General features: G+C 37.7%; 1 long non-coding RNA gene across 1 annotated transcript; it reads right to left on the bottom strand.

Moving 5' to 3' along the window:
* Positions 1 to 1,197: 1,197 nt before the first annotated feature.
* Positions 1,198 to 13,948, bottom strand: LOC132106243 (uncharacterized). Its single transcript, XR_009424084.1, has 3 exons — positions 13,673 to 13,948; positions 12,829 to 12,943; positions 1,198 to 1,389 (listed from the first exon to the last, which is right to left on the bottom strand). It is a non-coding gene; the product is annotated as an uncharacterized LOC132106243 (long non-coding RNA).
* Positions 13,949 to 18,178: the final 4,230 nt, after the last annotated feature.

Below are 18,178 nucleotides of genomic sequence, written 5' to 3'. Positions count from 1 at the left end.
GTTTCCACGGTCACTTCCGGGGCTTGATCGAGCCTCGCCGGGGCTTCCTCCCGAAAACCTTGGGCCAAAGCGGGCCAGCTGGGGCTAGAGGAGGGGTTATGAACAAAGGCGGAGTTTCTCTGCATCTGAAGAGCGTCAGCGTGGATCATTTCAGGAAGATAACAGCTTTAACACCAGTATTAAAGACTTTTTAAAATAAGCTGAGCTCAAAACTCACTCTTAGTTAGCACCAAGTGTTTGAAATAACTTGATCTGATGTGGATTATAATCACCATACAAGGCAGAAATATTTATAAACGATGCAAAAGACCATGCACGCTGGGCATTAACATTACCATAGTAAACATGGTAAATATGAATCGCTTGAAGAAATCAGACGTCAGCTTCTTATATTCTCTATCACAATTGTGTATTTATTTAGTAACTTATATTATCTGTCACAAGCCTCGTCTCTAGAGTTTAGCTCATGTTGCCTATCATAAAAAAATATAATGTTTTTGTTCGGGAGCTTTTATAAAAATAGAGATATTATCATTCATTCTAAATGTGACGTATAGGCTACTGTGGCTACAAATAAACAGAAACAGACTCGACTGAATAAGCAGGCTATTTTCATAAGCGTTAAAAATAAATTAATAAAGTGTATTTATGTATGATTAATTTTGAGTCCTGATAAATTAAATCAATGATCAATGTATCACTTATTCTATAGTTAAAACATCAATGCTTTTGAATTTGAATATATAAAAAGCATGCAAACAAACGGCCGCTTTTATCATGTTCGTTTTGTGATCGCGCATGTTCCAGTGACTTATTTCTTAGTTTTCTGATAACTTCTCTTTGTTTTTGAAATGATGAGGTTGCATGACGTTGTTCTGAGAGGCGTGTAAAAGGCGTGTTTTAGTGACGCGCAGCGGAGCTTCAGGCTCCACTGTGGAAACCCTGCGCTATTCTGGCCTCAGTGCTACTGGCCCGAGGCTATGAGCCCCGCCCGGCCCGCTTTAAGCCCTGGCTCGCACTGGCCCGACAGTGGAAATTTGGCTAATAAAGGAACAGGACTCCACACCAGGTCTAAAAGATCCTTTCCCAATTATGAAGCTTTGAAATCAGACTTATGAGCCCCTCCTGTGTTTGTGTGCAAGTGTGTGTATGTGTGTGTGTGTGAGAAGGTTTTAAAGCAATCCCACTCACCTTAATCAAGTCAACAAGGGGGTGGAGGTGGGTGCCTGGATGGTGCTCGTGTGTGATTGAATTTTGATGTGCGTCATTGAGGAGTGATTTCCAAGAACTGAACTGGCGGCCGCGCAGCGTGACTTCTCCTCAGGTGGCACATGCATTTCATGGGAAGGTTCACGTGCATCCACGGGGTCCAGTACACTGAGGTCAGAGCTGTTTGAGGTGAAATAATGTTCGAGTTAACAACAAGGTCAAGAATTTGGACACAAAGATCCACAACAATCTAGAAAGTCAGCAAGGAGAAAATAATGCAGCTAATCATTGATCCATCCATAATTTACTTCTGCTGTTGTTTATACATGAGCAAAATGTTCGCTTTTGCATGTAATTTTGCATATGGTTTGACTTTTACAGTTCATACAGCACTTTAAAGTTTCATTTGATAACATTAGGTAACTACATTAGTTGGCATGAACAGTACTTTAGAAATTATTTATTACTTTTTTAGCTTTTATTATTTTAGTGGTCCCACTTCATATTAGGTAGCCTTAACTACAATGTACTTACACCAAAAAATAAGTACAGTGTTACTGAATTCATATAGTTTTGCAAAACACTTTTGCTACTATTGAGGTGAGAGATGGGTAAGGTTAGGGACAGGTTTGGTGGTATGGGTGGTATTTACATGGAGGGTATTTTTTTATATAAATATATAAGAACAATTTAAAACATGTACTGTATGTACAGAATAAGTGCATTGTATCAAATTATTAATTTAAAATGTAAATATGTAGCTGTTAAAACCACATAATATCAAGTGGGACCACCTTACTAATACATTATTGAAATCAAAAGTTTATGTAAACATTAGATAATGCACTGTAAACTAACATTTACTATATTTTAACTATTTTAAACTTTTTTGTTGTTGCTGAATTACATTAATAAATATTAATAGTTGTTATATCATTCTAAATTCATCAACTTTATATATTCTACTTAGGTGTCAAATGCACATTTATTATTTTTGATAAAACAAGTCAGGTTCTGTACCTTTTATTTCTTTATGTATGCATGTATTTATTTATTTTTTACTTCTATTAACTCTTTAAACTGAAAAATAAAGTTTCAAGTGTCTTTTTTCAAAACATACATAACTGTGTGCATATTCCAGAGGGTTTAAGAAAGACATTTTCCTGGTTTGGTCCTAAAAGTGAGGTGTAATTCAAAGGGTTAATACAGTTTGATTTTAAGGACATTTACATTTATTCTGAATGCCAACTATTTAGGAACTAATGTGTTGCCACACGCTTAAAATATTGTGACGAGCGTCCCGAGGACAGATCAGCGTTGTCCTGGAAACGAACACCTTGCACCTGTAGAGCCTCATCACGAGCTGATCGGCCACACCTGAAGCCGCCGGCCAGATAAACCGTACTGTTCTCCTGGCTTTGGACAGCGGGAGAGATGTTGAGTCCCCCTCCCAAACTAATAATCTGTCCTATGATGTCTACCAACAGGTCACGGGAGGGGGCTCGTTTGGCCAAGCTTAGCGTGAGGACGACAGACTGAAACACTGCTGGGCCCAAGTGTGCACACTAGAAGGCAAGGATGTCCGGCCAAAACCTCATCCTCTCCCGCACTTCATTGTGGAGAACGGCCTGCTCTTTTGGGTTGCCCAGTGGAGTGGGGAGGAGAAACGGTTACTGGTGGTGCCCCGGTCGAAAACGGAGGTGGTTCTGCAGCTGGCCCACACACACCCCCTGGCTGGACACCTGGGGGCAGCAAACACTGCGCAGCGCATTCGCGACCGATTCCATTGGCCAGGGTTGGATGCCGAAGTCAAGCAGTTTTATCAAGCCTGTCCCGTGTGCCAGAACACCTCGCCTAAGCCACCTCCCCCCAACCCGCTCATTCCGCTGCTGATCATAGGAGTGCCCTTCGAGCGCATCGGGATGGATCTGGTGGGGCCGTTGCCGAAGTCAGCCCGGGGACACGAACACTTCCTGGTGATTGTCGACTACACCACCAGATATCCGGAAGCCATCCCCTTCGAAAAGCCACGGCCAAGAACATCGCGCACGAGCTGTTCCTGTTCTTCAGCTGAGTCGGCATCCCAGCAGAGATACTGACCGATCAGGGGACCCCGTTCATGTCCAGGCTAATGGCCGACCTCTGCCGGTTGCTCCGGGTGAAGCAACTAAGGACGTCAGTGTACCACCCCCAGACGGATGGACTGACCGAGCGCTTTAATAAGACCCTCAAGCAAATGCTGCGACGGGTGGCAGCAGAAGACAAGCATGACTGGGATGTGATCCTACCGTACGTCCTTTTCAGAGTCTGAGAAGTCCCCCAGGCTTCCACCGGCTTCACCCCATTTGAGTTACTGTTCGGCCGACAGCCAAGGGGGCTACTGGATGTCGCCAAGGAAGCTTGGGAGCAACAGCAGCCTTCTCCCCAACGTTCCGTCGTCGAACATGTCACCGAAATGCGGCAGAGGATCGATCGCATAATGCCATTAGTCCGGGACCACATGACCAAAGCACAACGGGCTCAACAACGACATTATGACCGGTCGGCCCAGCCGAGAGAGTTCCAGACGGGGGATCGGGTGATGGTGCTGGTACCCACAGCGGCGTGTAAGTTTCTGGTAAGTTTACTCCTTTCTCTGCAGACACCAGTGTGTGACCGATCAGCACCCGCGAAGACTGCACAGACGAGCACCAAACACCGGGAGAATCGCACAGAGAGCACTAGAACACTCAGCACGCCCACTACTCACCTTTACTGCACGTTTGTGAATAAATCCACCCTCCGGGGTATTTATTTTGAGCTCTCCTTGTCATGTGTTACTTCCACCCCGTGACACTATATATATATATATATATATATATCTATATATATATATCTATATATATATATATATATATATATATATATATATATAAAAGTTATTTTAAGAAATGTTCACAGTTTCTACCATGATATATGTTTAAAAAAATTCTGATATTATCTACCTTTCAAACACATCCAAAGAAGCAAATTAAACTTTGTTTCAAGACAAAGCACTTCCACAAGGCCTCCTGTTTCTCTTAAATTCCCTCTTGCACTCTCTCGTTTCCATCCTTATGTTCCCAAGTTTCCCTCTCTGATCTAAACAAGGAACCTGATCTAAATTTGAGGACCAGTCGGTGTCCAACTTGAAGACATCGGGTGCTGAGTGAACCGGTGGCGTCAGGCGGCCCCTCGGAGTGCCTGCCGTTCTGCGGTCAGCCCCTCGAATATAAACACCGCTCCAATGACAGAACGGGGTATCACGAGCTGGCAGACAGGCGTTCTCCCTCTGTTCACTGTAACAAGATATTAACAGTAATTATACGATCCTGAGGCAATCTGATTAACACAGAGAAAAAGCCTTATTGATCCCAGGTGCGGATCAGCAGCCAAGGATAAATATTTATCCTGCATCTCTCTATGATGGTATAGAGCCACTCAAAACATGCTTGTCAAACAGAGAGAGTTTATGCCAGTATCAAGATGAACCCAGTCTGTGAGAGATGATGGGTAAACGAGCTGGAAATGGAAAGCTGGCAGAGAAACGAAAAATGGGATAATGACGTATTAGGCTGGGCATTACATCACTTACAAAATTAACTCCAAGTATAAATAGAGACTGGTTTAACTCACTGCAGACCGGGCACAGAACTGGAGAAGTTCACTTCAAGACTGCACCAATATACAGTGAAGGTATCAGATAGTGATGGTATCAAGGTACTTTTATAGATACCAGCTAATGAATGATTAATATTCATTTAACACAGTATTTACTGTATAAAGTACACTTGCAGACAAATACCAAAAACATGGTACAAAGGTATATAGTCAAGTGAAGTCAAGTCAAGTCTGCTTTATTGTCATTTATTCCACATGTACAGCTCATACATACAGAGAATTGAAACTGCGTTACTCTCAGACCCTTGGTGCATACAGATAACACTAACAGTAGAGCATAAAAATACAGACAGATACAGATTAAATATAAAATACAACTATACAATAAGAGCATGTAAAAAAAACAGTTTCAAATACAAATAAAGCAGCACAAGGCACATGGCAAATAGAGTGCAAACCTGTGAAGTAAACAAACAGTGCAGATAAAATTACTGTAGTGCAATAGAGCTTATTCAGACTGATTTAAAGTAACAAAAAGCTCAGAGAGCAATTCTTTATTTAAACTGACTGAATAGGTAGTTGAATGAGGTGGTGAGCAGACCAATGCTGCACAAAGTGACTGGTGCAGGTCAGAGTTTGTTAGTGGGAGGGGAATGGAAGAACCTGGTGATGTGGGAGCCGCGTGGAGGGGAGGCAAGGTTGGAAGGGAGTTCAGCTTCATGACAGCCTGATGAATGAAGCTGTCCTTCAGTCTGCTGGTCCTGGCCAGGGGTGAAGCGGGCTCCGTAAATGTCCTGGAGGGAGGGGAGAGAGCTCTTACTATGCGTTGAAGTGACTTGCGGCAGGATGGTATATAGAATACCATGCTATATGTCCAAAACTCCATGGTTTTATCATGCTTCGTGTCCAAAAACACATGAAGTAACCATAGTACTCTGAAGTATTTCAAAAGATACTGTGGTAATATCTAGGCACATGTCTAAAAATGTGGATTACCATAGTACTCTGAAGTATTTAAAAAATACTATGATAATACCATGGTACAGGCCCCGAAAAAATATGGATTAACCATAATATTCTGCAGTATTTCAAAGAATATAATGGTAGTATCTCAGTACATGTCCAAAAAACATGGATTAACCATTGTATTCCAAAGTATTTCAGAGAACACTATGGTAATACCATGGTACAAGTAAAAAATAATAAAGAAAAATTGATTAACCATAATATTCCACAGTATTTCAAATAATATATACCATAGTATATGTCCATAAAGCCATTGTATTCTAAATATCCATTTCCAAACAATCATGGTATATGGCAAAGTATATGATAGAATACCATGTTTATTTTTTTGTCATGTTTTCAAAGTCTTTCACAAAGTTTGTGCTATTGTTATGACCTCCGCTCAAGACGTAATGTGCTAGAAAGCGTTCCCAGAGAATGACGAGTCTCTCTTGGTGAGCTGACAAACATCCTCTGCAGTGTGCGGCTCATTAAATCTGCCTCTGGGTAATCCAATTGATCTGCAATTCATTTTAAGTAGCATTAAATCAATGCGCACAGACATGAAAAGCCGGGCTCCTCGTTGACTTCAGTGGAGCTACCTGCAACACTTTGTAATATTGATAATATGCCACTCTCTCCATTTGAGCTTCCTTTTTTTCTCATGCAAATGATAGCTGTTTGTAACCGGGCCTGATCAGCGGGGTAAGAAAAGGGAGTTGAATGCCTTAGGGAATTGATTTAACTCTAGAACAATGCAAGGAATCGCAAGGCTTTTCTCTAAGACTGCCTGTGTGCAGAGATAGTGTTTATCTTGAGTGTAATCCCAGCTTCTCTGCGTCTTTAGTGGAGACCATGGGCCTAAAGCAAGACAGATGCTGTAAATAAGGATTTCCACCTGGCGTTTACAAACAACACATGCTGAGGTGTCATTGCAATGCAACACTGTTATTCTTAATGAGAATTATCTGATTTTACATTTAAAATATAAAAAAATCCTTGAAAGCTTACTTGAGAAGCAACACTGTTTATGATGCATTTTTAATAAAAAGTCTGTTGCCACACACTTAAAAAATACACAATGTATATTTGAAATACAAAAAAGTCTTAATATATTATCCGGTGCTTCTAAAGTAAATTCATCTTGCTTTTAAATTATATATATATATATATATATATATATATATATATATATATATATATATATATATATATATATATATATATATATATATATATATATACACACACACACACACACACACACACACACACACACACATATATTAAACAGGAAAACAAGTAAAATAAATAATTTCAAAAGTCATAAATAAATATTCTTCCCAAAATATGATGCAAGGGTTAAAGTGTGTCAGATGCTTTGGGGTAAGCTGTGCCAATCAAATGCAGAAATACTATCACAAATATTTTTAATATTACTAGTACAATTTCAAAATGTTGACAATTGTTGCACTTTATTACGGTTATTACAGGAAATTCAAACTAGAACCATAAAAATATAATATAAATATAATATAATATAAATGATGAAAAAAAAATCCAACTTCCATTTATTTCAACTTGATGTTACTATGTAACTATTTTTATATATATATATATATATATATATATATATATATATATATATATATATATATATATATATATATATATATATATATATATATATATATATATATAAACAATACTAACTAAACTATAGACATTAAAAAGTAATAAAAAAATAAATGAAATAAAAATGAATACAAACTATTAATAAAAACTATAACACTGGTTGCACTACACTGAAAAACATTACTAAAAGTAAACCTACTCCAGAATTTAGGAAAAAATGAAAATTAATAAGCAAAACGAGACTTTAAAATAGCTTTGTGCATTAGTAAATTATATTTATGTTCATATTTTTTTAACTCATAACTGGACCACATTTTTCCAAATCTCTGTTGCCAAGTTCTTCTTATTTCAGTTTATAGCAGATGTCTTGAAATATAACTAGTCATATTAGTGTACTCTTAGTGAACAACTTAAGTAAAAAGTGGCACAGTATCTTTATATATATTACATAGTACTCTATAGTATATATAGTTCAAAGGTGAAGGAATGAACAAACAATGTAATTCCACAATTAAAGCACTGTCTCGTGTCAGGCATTACAATTCCTGCTATTGACAGATCAAACTTAATAAAATTAGAAATGGATTCCAAAAGCAAGCTCCCAGTGTGATGTGCAGCCCTTCATCTGAATATTACAGCGTAATTAGGTCATGCTGTTGAATTTTTAATGCTCTCTGAAATCATATTCGTGCTCCAGGTAGAGTGTCAGGTAGAGCCCAGCTCCGACAATACATCATCATGCAGTGACACCAACATAATGGCCATCCCATCAAATGTGTGACCTTTTCCAAGCATGCACAGCCCGGCACGACATATACAGCCACCGCATTTGGCAGGAACCCCCTCACGTGTCTTACGCACCAGAGGGTATGAATGCTCAATACTCAACTATGAAATAAGCCTTTGATTCATAATTATTGTAGACAATTGAAGATGGGTTTACAGTGAGGTGTACAGTGCCACACCAAATAGGAAACGTACTTGTGTAACTAATTAAGCAATATTTATGAATGATGAATGATACCTCAAATCCTTGGACCTTAAGGTAAGGTGTGCAACAGCTTGTTTCGATTGCAGACTTACAATGTACAACTAATTAAAAAGGGGAAAAATATATATCTAAGACCCAAATACCATTTACTGTAGATTTAAGTCATCTATTAAACTGGACCAGGAAGAACCCATCAAGCAACCACATATTAAAACCACCCTGAACACCTTAATTGCACAGCAATTCACAGCCATGCTCTTTGACTTTTTGTTGAAATTTCATTAAAATATGAAATACAAATGAGATATGAAAATTAAGCAAAAAATAAGTGGTTTTTATGGCACTTGTTAAATAATTTCTTAAAATATATTTTTGAAATATTTAAATTTTTATTAAAAGGATTTATCAGATTTATCCACTATATTTTTGCTACTTTTCCAAATGGCTTTTAGTACAAATTGAATTAATTTACCTTGCATTATAAAAAATTGAAAATTGTGCAGCAAAATAAGACTTTTAAATAGCAATTGTACATTCATAAAACTTTTCTTTATATTTGCATTTTTATTAAAATTAAACAGATGTAACTATTTTATCGCTATATTTTTGCTACTTTTTCAACAACCTTTTAGATATAGATTGCATTATTTTACCCTAAAACTATAATGCTATGCTCTCATTATTTAAATCTCACCTTACTGTGTGGATGCCCTAACGGCGCTCTGTTTACATGAGGAGAGCGGATACTCCAGTGTGCAGTGGTGGTGGCCACCGTAAGGCCGTAACAAAGAACCCTTTCTTACAACAGGGTCTTTAATGTGAACAGCTCTGTGAAAAAGGTTAAAGGTCAATGGTACCCACTTTCCTGATACTTTTAACCCCCTAATAGACAAGAAGAGACAAAGCATACAATTATGACCTCCACCGGCTCAGCCTCAGACAGGCACGTTGTTATTAAAACAGATGGAAGAAAAAAGGTGTGGATCAGGGAGAACTCTAGTTGACACTTTGCTCACCCTTAGTGTGTAAAATCCTTCATTAGAGAGTGATAGCTCATCCAGTGCCAGCTTTTCAACCCAAACCTCCCTCCTGATCCCATAATTATCCCGATATGGAAATGATTGTATCTGGAGTTTCCAAACTGACAACTCGATTTGCACCGAAATAATCCTCTTTCTTGGCTCCTGATACCTGAGAATAATCTACCCAGTGGAGCAGGAAGGAATCGCATCCCCCTCCTCGCGCTCTGACATAGCCCCTCAGTAATTTAGCCATCCAGCATGGGCTTTTTGAAGCATCCCATATTCTAACTGGAGCTTTTAGCTTAGCCTGTTATGCTGTAATTTAGGCCAGGCTCGAAGGCTGACAGCTTACATATGTGCTGGGTGTGTTGTGGGGATCCTAAGATTACAGCACCTGCCAATAAAATGCATGACAGAGTGCTGAGAGACTAGTACGGAGCACAGTTGCAAGCTCTGTGTAGATACATTGTGAAACTGACCCTTCAATCCTCCATGGTATTCACATTAACACCCTCAGCTATAACTGGTTTATACAAAAGTTTCGAGTCTGGCTTGCATCATTTACATTTCTTGTTTTGCCATCTTTGGATAATTTCCTGTCCTTTCCAAGAAATAAAAATGTTCAAAGGCAAATATTTTACTAAAAATATAAAAACATATTTTATATAATACAAATACCAAAAAAACTAATAAAAAAATGTGCAACATATCAAATATGAATTCAAATATGAATGTTATGTAAAATATGCACTAGTAATTAAAATATATAAAAAACAATAATATAAAATTTATGTTAAAATCAAATCAGAGCAATAAATGATCAAAGCAATAAAAATTTAAAAAGTTGTGTTTGGGTATAGTGCAAACTGCAGATGAAATGTTTGTAAAAATTGTTGAATAAGAGAAAACTTGAGAAAACTTTTTTTACACTGGTAAAAAAAAATCACACTAGCTAAAAGCTTAAAACAGTGTGTGTATGTGTGTGTGTGTATATATTAATGAAAGATATGCGATGATTAATTTCAGAAAAAAAAATATTACTTTAAAAATAAACAAATATTTTAATTAAAAATAAACAGAAATAAGACACTAATTAAAATATATACATTTAAATATTTAATTAAGCTAAAATAAAATGTTAATATTTCCTTATGATAAAAATTTCCAAAAGTGTGTGTGTGTTTGTAATGCATCTGCAGAAGAAATGCTTACAAAAAAAAGTGTTGAATAAGAGAAAACATGAGTCACACTGGCTAGAAACTGCACCTTAAAACAGCATTAACAACTTATGAGGCCCATTCATTAACCGGCCGAGTGATAATCCATCACTGAGAGAGAACCATGAAGGACGTCCTCTTACAAGGCCCTGGCAGGAATAATCATACGTTTCTGAAATTAAAATTCAGAGTATGGTCCATGTATCACCGGCTAGTGAGAGGCCATGAGATAATAAAGGCAACGTAGGTAATAATAAATAGAAGACAGTGAATGAGAGTCATAAATACCCTAGCGAGCGCTAGTACAGAGGCATGTTTGACAGTATCGTGACGATGGGTAAATACACGCTGTTTATCCATTTGACCTGACACTTTCAGTGCAGACGAGAAAGGAGGAGTGTGTGGGGGATGAAGAAAGACTCCCATCACAGGTAAAGATTCATAGCAACTACATAATGATTTGTTTTACTAAGGAGCAGAGAAGCACATTTTCTGTGAATAAGTACTGAGTGACTGACTTGAAAGGTCAAATCAAGTTCAGTTCCTTCATTTCCAGGTACAGACCTTAGTCAAAGGAGATGCCATGTTCAATTAGGCACAAATGAAAATAAGAGCGCTGTCTTAATAATTGATTTGTTTCTTACAAACAAGCAGGTTTTCACTGCACAAGATGTTAAATGATGGACTGAAGTGGTGTGTATTACTTGTGGATTAGTTTGATGTTCATTCACTGCACAGAATCCATTGGTGAGCAAGTGATGCAATGCTAAATTTCTCCAAATGTGTTCTGATGAAGAAACAAACTCATCTACATCTTGGATGGCCTGAGCAGGTGTACATTTTCAGAAGTATTCTTTTAAGACAGTCGACCAAGATCTCTCTTGGCCTGAATCTGAATGTCTTAACACTATTAATACATTGTATATTTTCATAAAGAAGCACCCTAATCAAATAGGATGATAGACAGCCAATACAACTATGTTAATTGTAATCGACCGAGTGGGAGGTTTCACAGACATGATGTGTCTTTCATGATGTTACTGTCTTTAGCCACTGAATAATAATTATTAGAGCCATTCCTCTCTGGCTTCACAGGTTAAGTATAAATCAATAAACATGTAATCACAGATCAGTGTGTTTCAATACTTCTTGTAAAACTGAATCTGATTGGTCAATATGCTGTTCTAGTCATGCTAAAGACTTGATATAGCAAGTTAAGAAACAAAATTTACACTGACATTCAAAAGTTTGGGGCTGGCAAGATTTTTTAGTGTTTATGATACATTTATTTGAACAAAAAAAAAAATTATAATTTTTTTTTTTAAAATAACTGCTTTCTATTTGAATACACATATATTAAAATGCAATTAATTTCTGTGGTGCAATGCAGAAACATAAAACATGTCTCATCATTATCAATGATGAAAACTGTTGTCGCTTCTTATTGTGATATTTTTTAAGGACTCTTTGATGAATAGAATGTTAAAAAGATAACTCTTTTTGTAACTGTCACATGTTATAAATTTTACCTGTCCTTTCTGAATAAAAAGTGTTTATTTTTCCAAGCTTTTTAATGTTAGTGTGTGTCTCTGCATACTGTACGACAAATAGACTATATAAGCAATTTTTAAGTTACCTGACAAAACATTTACAAAGAAACACTTTTGCCTAACAATGCTTCCTTGCCATGACTATATTCACAATACTACACAAACTCTCTGACCTTACTGCTTAATCGTTCACAGTTATGAGTCACCTGTGAAAGACCGGAAGACACGTCTGTAGAGGTTATAATGGTGAAGACTGACCCCTGACATCTGAGCTCTCTGTAGGGCGCTTGCGTGTGTGTGTGGCGGCAGGATCTCCCTGGGCATCTAGGGTTACTAATAAGGAGATGTTTATGCAGAGTGTGTGTCAGAATCGTGGTGTGTTCCCCCCCTTTCCTTCCCTTCTCTGTTTTCAATTATTTACAATTTTTGAGAAGGAGAGAGGAAGAGGGAAAAAAATAAGGAGAAATAAGTAGTCAAGCTTTTGGACATTTCTCGATGGCGTACCGCACTTTTCTCAGAAACATCATGCATTTTTAAAGTTAATAAAGCCTATTCCTTACCTTTTATCCAGACTTTTTAATGTTGTGCGAGAGAGGAGAAACTGGGAACATCAGAGTGCTACTCAGAGACATCGGCTGTGTCCTCAGATTCAGTGTGACGAACCAGACCATGTCCCTGAGGAAACCGTGCACACATCATTATTACACTAATGACACGAAAATAGCACCAAATAATACAGCATTGCTACTCTAGAGGTGCTTTTTGGCTCAGAGTGGACTACTGATAATAGGCATCATGTTTGAGCTTTGGTGTCAATTAAGTTTTTGTGCCGCTTTTTGGTTTTCATACAGTATTTATGGAAAAGCAGAACGACAAAGAAGAAAAACATGAACAGTTTTTCATGTTTAAACTTTAAGATTTAAGAAAGCTCTGTCACAGCTGTGGTGCAATCAATAATTACTCATATAAATGTGATTAAGAATGAGTAGATTGATTTGAAAATTTACCACAGGCATTTTATGTAAAGGCCTAAATGTATTTTTTTATTAAAGGAAATGAAATTCTAAATTAAAAGGAAAAAAAGAAAAAAAGAAAAGAAAATGTTTAATGACTGCTAAGAAATATATTAAAATAAAATGTGACTAAATAACACATTATATTATTAATTCATCAAAATAAATGTATGGTGAATAAATGTTACACATGGCAGATTCTATGTAAACAAGACTTATATACAGTGATTATAGAGCGGCATTAAAAAAAGTCTTTCTTCTTCTTCTACAAATTCTGAGTATGGGTTACCATACTTGGCAGAATGTCACTTCACTTCACTTCTTGCTATTGTCTTCTGAAGACAAAACCGGCAGTCTAGTGGTACAAGTCCTATGAATGATTTTTCTTTACCTGGTGTGTTTGTGTGCACTTTGGTTGAACTATCGGCTCAAACATGAGCATTTCCACTGAGCAAAAAAGGTAGCGGGTGGATTTGGTAGGGAGTCTGACTGAGATGGTCATAAATCAAGGCCAGCCTGGCAGGATTCCGACAGGCTGCTATGGCTTTATCTGCTGAACAGCTTTCATCCTCCTCAACCCGTTTATGCATATCCACTGGATATCCCACCTCCACGGTGTCCAAAGCTCGGGCTCAAGGCCTTTCCAAACCTGCAGTCTTCCCAAAGATCCCTGCCCTTCCACTTAATTGATTCTGCTGGGGTGTCAAAAAAAGAGAAATATATATCTCATCATTTATTTAGGCAAGCTTTGATATGGGTGATATTTAAAAAGGGTTAATACATACAGTATAAGGCTTCATTCTCGTGGGTGGTTTTAAAATTTCATGAACAACTATCTGAAAAATAAAAAAGAAATCGTTGCAAGTTTAGAAAAATGCCACTTTTTAGATTCTTAACTTGATTATGAACTGACTGACTGAACATGAACTGACAGTATGAATGCAGAGTACTGCTCTCTACAAAAGAAAAAAAAACTTTAAAGTAAATATGTAACACTTTGCAACTCATTTTACTTTAATGTGACGTATTTCAGAGTGTATCCATTGAAGAAAAAATACAGCATTTTATCCAGCAGGAAATGACTTGGATCATCAAAACTGGCCTGCACATGACAGATGGCTGGAGGGAAGGGTTAAAAGGGCTTGGTGATGTCATCTGAAAAGGAAAATTGATTATGAGCAAGATACATTTTGATAAAAGATCAGAATGATAATATATCCATTTCTTTATCAAATCTTCTTCTATTCAGCAATCCATCCATCCCTATGCCAATCCGTCTACTTATATACATCCATCTATCTACCAACTTATCTGCTTCTACAGTCTTTATCCATCTATCCATCTCTTCACCCATCTATCCAGCCATCCTGGCCATCCCCATTTCTACTTAAAACTCTCGGGCCGGCAATAACACGACTGAGGTGCCCTTGAGCAAGGCATTGAACCCCAACTGCTCCCCGGGCGCCGCAGCATAAATGGCTGCCCACTGCGCCGGGTGTGTGTTCACAGTGTGTGTGTGTGTGTGTGTGTGTGTGTGTGTGTGTTCACTGCTCTGTGTGTGTGTGCACTTTGGATGGGTTAATGCAAAGCGAGAATTCTGAGTATGGGTCACCATACTTGGCTGAATGTCACTTCACTATCCATATGTAAATCTATCCATCCTATGTATTGTTTTCTTTTTCATCTAAACACCAATAGAGGAAATACATTTATTTCTTGGTCTCAATGGACAACTACCATTGATTTCCGATCTCAGATTCTCAGATCTGCCTACAGTGTCCTGACGTAACATGCCTGTAATCACTAGAACATGGGGAAAAGGAGAGGAGAGGAAGGTGGAAGCACAGGGACGGTGGCAGCCCGAGATGCCGGCGGAGCCGTGGAGAGCGAGCAGGGAAAGGCAGCAGGCTTCAGCCCCCAGCATATTCATAAATCAGCTCTTTCAGGAGCTGTCAGCCACTCCATAATGAGGGTTATTATTCAGCTCGGGTGTCAAAGTTACTATCAAAGGACCGTCTCTGGAAGGCCCTCTCACTCTGCTCCTTGTTAAATAAACAGCGGCGTACACAAAATGGCAAACAAGACGTGGGTCAACCTGATACAGAGCGGGGCCACGCGGGCCTCTGGAGTAATTTACCCTTCGGGAATAGCCGACTGGGGAGATGGATGATATTAGGCCTTTCAGAAAGATTAATGGAGAGAGAGGACAACAGAAAAGAAGAAGTGAGAAGAACGGAGATGCTGGAGATGCAGAAGGAAAGATGGCATCACATCTTTGTATCTAGAAAGGGGTAATAAAGTTCTTGTTCAATACTGGACGTTTTGACCAAGAAATCCTTATATATACCCAAGTTATCTGTTTATCCATTTAAACAATGCATGCTCTTCACAAATTGGTGGTAAAAATAATTACCAACCATAAAAAAGCTAATTGCAAAAAAGGCTGCTCACCTATATACCATATATTAAGGCATATAAAATAAAGTTAAATGAATAACGACTAAGCTATCAAAATTGCAGAGCTCCTACAACTGACAGCAAAATTCCCCACATCACTTGACCTCTCATTGATAACAGTCTAATATTAACCCTCTAAGAATATATGCTTTAAAAAATTCATTCTCTTTATTACTTTGTTAATATCAGATAGTGGCCTCTGAGCTGAGGGTAGTATTAATTTTGAATACTTGAAGGGGGCAGAGGAGACGAGGGGGCGAGAACTGAGCTGTATGGCAAATGAAAGGGCTAATCTCTGTTTAACATTAACAAGGGCTCCACACATCCAGAGAGGCAAAAGATTATAGCTCTCAACGTGGGACTCTGGGTTATGGCTGCACTGAAATACTTGAATGAATATTAAAAATGAACTGCGTTTTTATACACAGTGGGTAATGGAGTAACTTGCTATGAAATACTTGAGTATTACTTTATAATATTTATTTAATAGTGTCTGATTAGTCAATTATGTCATTCAGTGGTCAAATATGTTTTCATAATGATCAGTAAACTAACTATTGCTATAGCTGAATGTTTCTCAGATCATATAACCATACTGATTCTTTTTAGATTAATTAAAAAAAATATTTAGATTTTAAAAACAACCATTAACAAAATAAATTATACTTTTTAATAATGTGACTGCAAATACATACTTTATACAGTAATACTAATAAATAATGAAACATTTAATAATAAGCATTTAAATAAACTAAAAATATAGACCTTCAAAGATTCATATTTAAAATATCATGAAACCGATCTGACACTGATTAAGTAGAATTACTTGTTACTAAATTATTTAATTGATAAAAGTGTCACAATACTGAAAACAGCAAATTCATTAAAAACAAACACACAAAAAACAAAAACAATTACTATCACTATACAAAAATGATTATCATTATTATTACTCAAATTTATTAAGCTTTATATTCTGTAATTAGTATTTAAATATTAAATGGAAGACAAAAGATTCATATTTATAATCTCATGACACTAATTACATAATGTTGAATTACCTATTAATACATTAATTATTAAAAATAAAAAAAAAATAAAAATCACAATACTGAAAAGAGCAAATATGTTAAAAATCAACAAAAATGATTTATAGTTTTAGTGCAGCAAGATGCATGTCAAAGAAATAGAGCACAAAAATCCCTTTCGACACAGAGAAAGGGTTTATAACATAATTATACTTAGTTGGCTTCTTGGGTGGTAAAATCAATTAAATCCCACGTTGAGTAAATGAGAGGAAAGCACTGATAGTTGCAGGCCATTCCTCAAATTGTCATAATTACCACAGCCAGAGGGGTCACCATCACAGAGCCTGTTCAAGGACAAAAAAAGAGACTTCCCCAGGAGGAAGAGGAAAAGCTTTCCTCTTCTGTTTAAAGAGGAGAGCAACTCCAAACAGTCAGGAGTTGTCATCATGGGCATTGATTTTCATCTCACCTACCTGAAGGCAACAGATTAATCTTTTACATCTGTGAGTTTCAGACAGGCCTTCACACTGTGCAAAAAATCACCAACGTACCCGAAACCAATTAATGATTTTGTCATTTCGGTGCCAGGACACCGCATGTTTGTTAAAAGTATCTCTGCGATGGTAATTTGCGCCATCTGTTCTCATAGTAGTGAAGAAAGCTGAAATATGTGATGCGTTTAAGCTCAATAATATGTCATGTGACTGGTAGGGCCGTGTTTGGTGGACATGAAGAGAACATATGTTGTCTTCCAGCCTGCGGGCTGACATTGAAGATGAGAAAAGACAGTACTTCAAGGCAAATGCCGTCCCTGTAGAAAGCCTGCCAGAACCTATATGGCTCAGTGTATTGACAAATCTCTTGTGGACAGAACAGACATGAAGGTTTACGGCGCTAGTCTCTTTCAGTCCCCATCGCTGTGATGGGAAGGACTGAAGTCTTCAAAACAGGACACTGTCCCGGGGCGGCTCAGGGGAAGCCTGATGACACATTGACTGACACCTTATGGGGCCGAAGGTAAAAACAGGGTGGAGGTAACGGCTCATCTTTGAATTAAATTGAACAGCTGAAGATATGATAACCCGGTTTAACATGGCCCACTTGTTTATAATGCACAAGAGGTTGAGGTTTAATTGCAGTGCTGAGGTGAGACTTTGGCCTGAAGATGGATGAGATGGAGATAAATTCCTGCCATTGGAGACTGCAAAACAGACCAGAACCACCGGTGATGAATGACGAATCAGAAGCTCTGTTTTCCCCAGGGAAACCATCCTGTAGAAAAGGTAGGAAAGATGACAGACACCCTTTACTGCTTCTAACTCATCCACACTCTTAAAAATTTTCCAAAACTGCGTTTTTGCAGTGATGGCATAGAAGAACCACATTAGGTTCTCCAAAGAACTTTTTAGTGT

The sequence above is a fragment of the Carassius carassius genome, chromosome 26, assembly GCF_963082965.1.
Source record: "Carassius carassius chromosome 26, fCarCar2.1, whole genome shotgun sequence".
Lineage (NCBI taxonomy): Eukaryota > Metazoa > Chordata > Actinopteri > Cypriniformes > Cyprinidae > Carassius > Carassius carassius.
The sequence above is the reverse complement of the archived record's forward strand: the minus strand, read 5'-3'. Positions and strand labels throughout refer to the sequence as shown.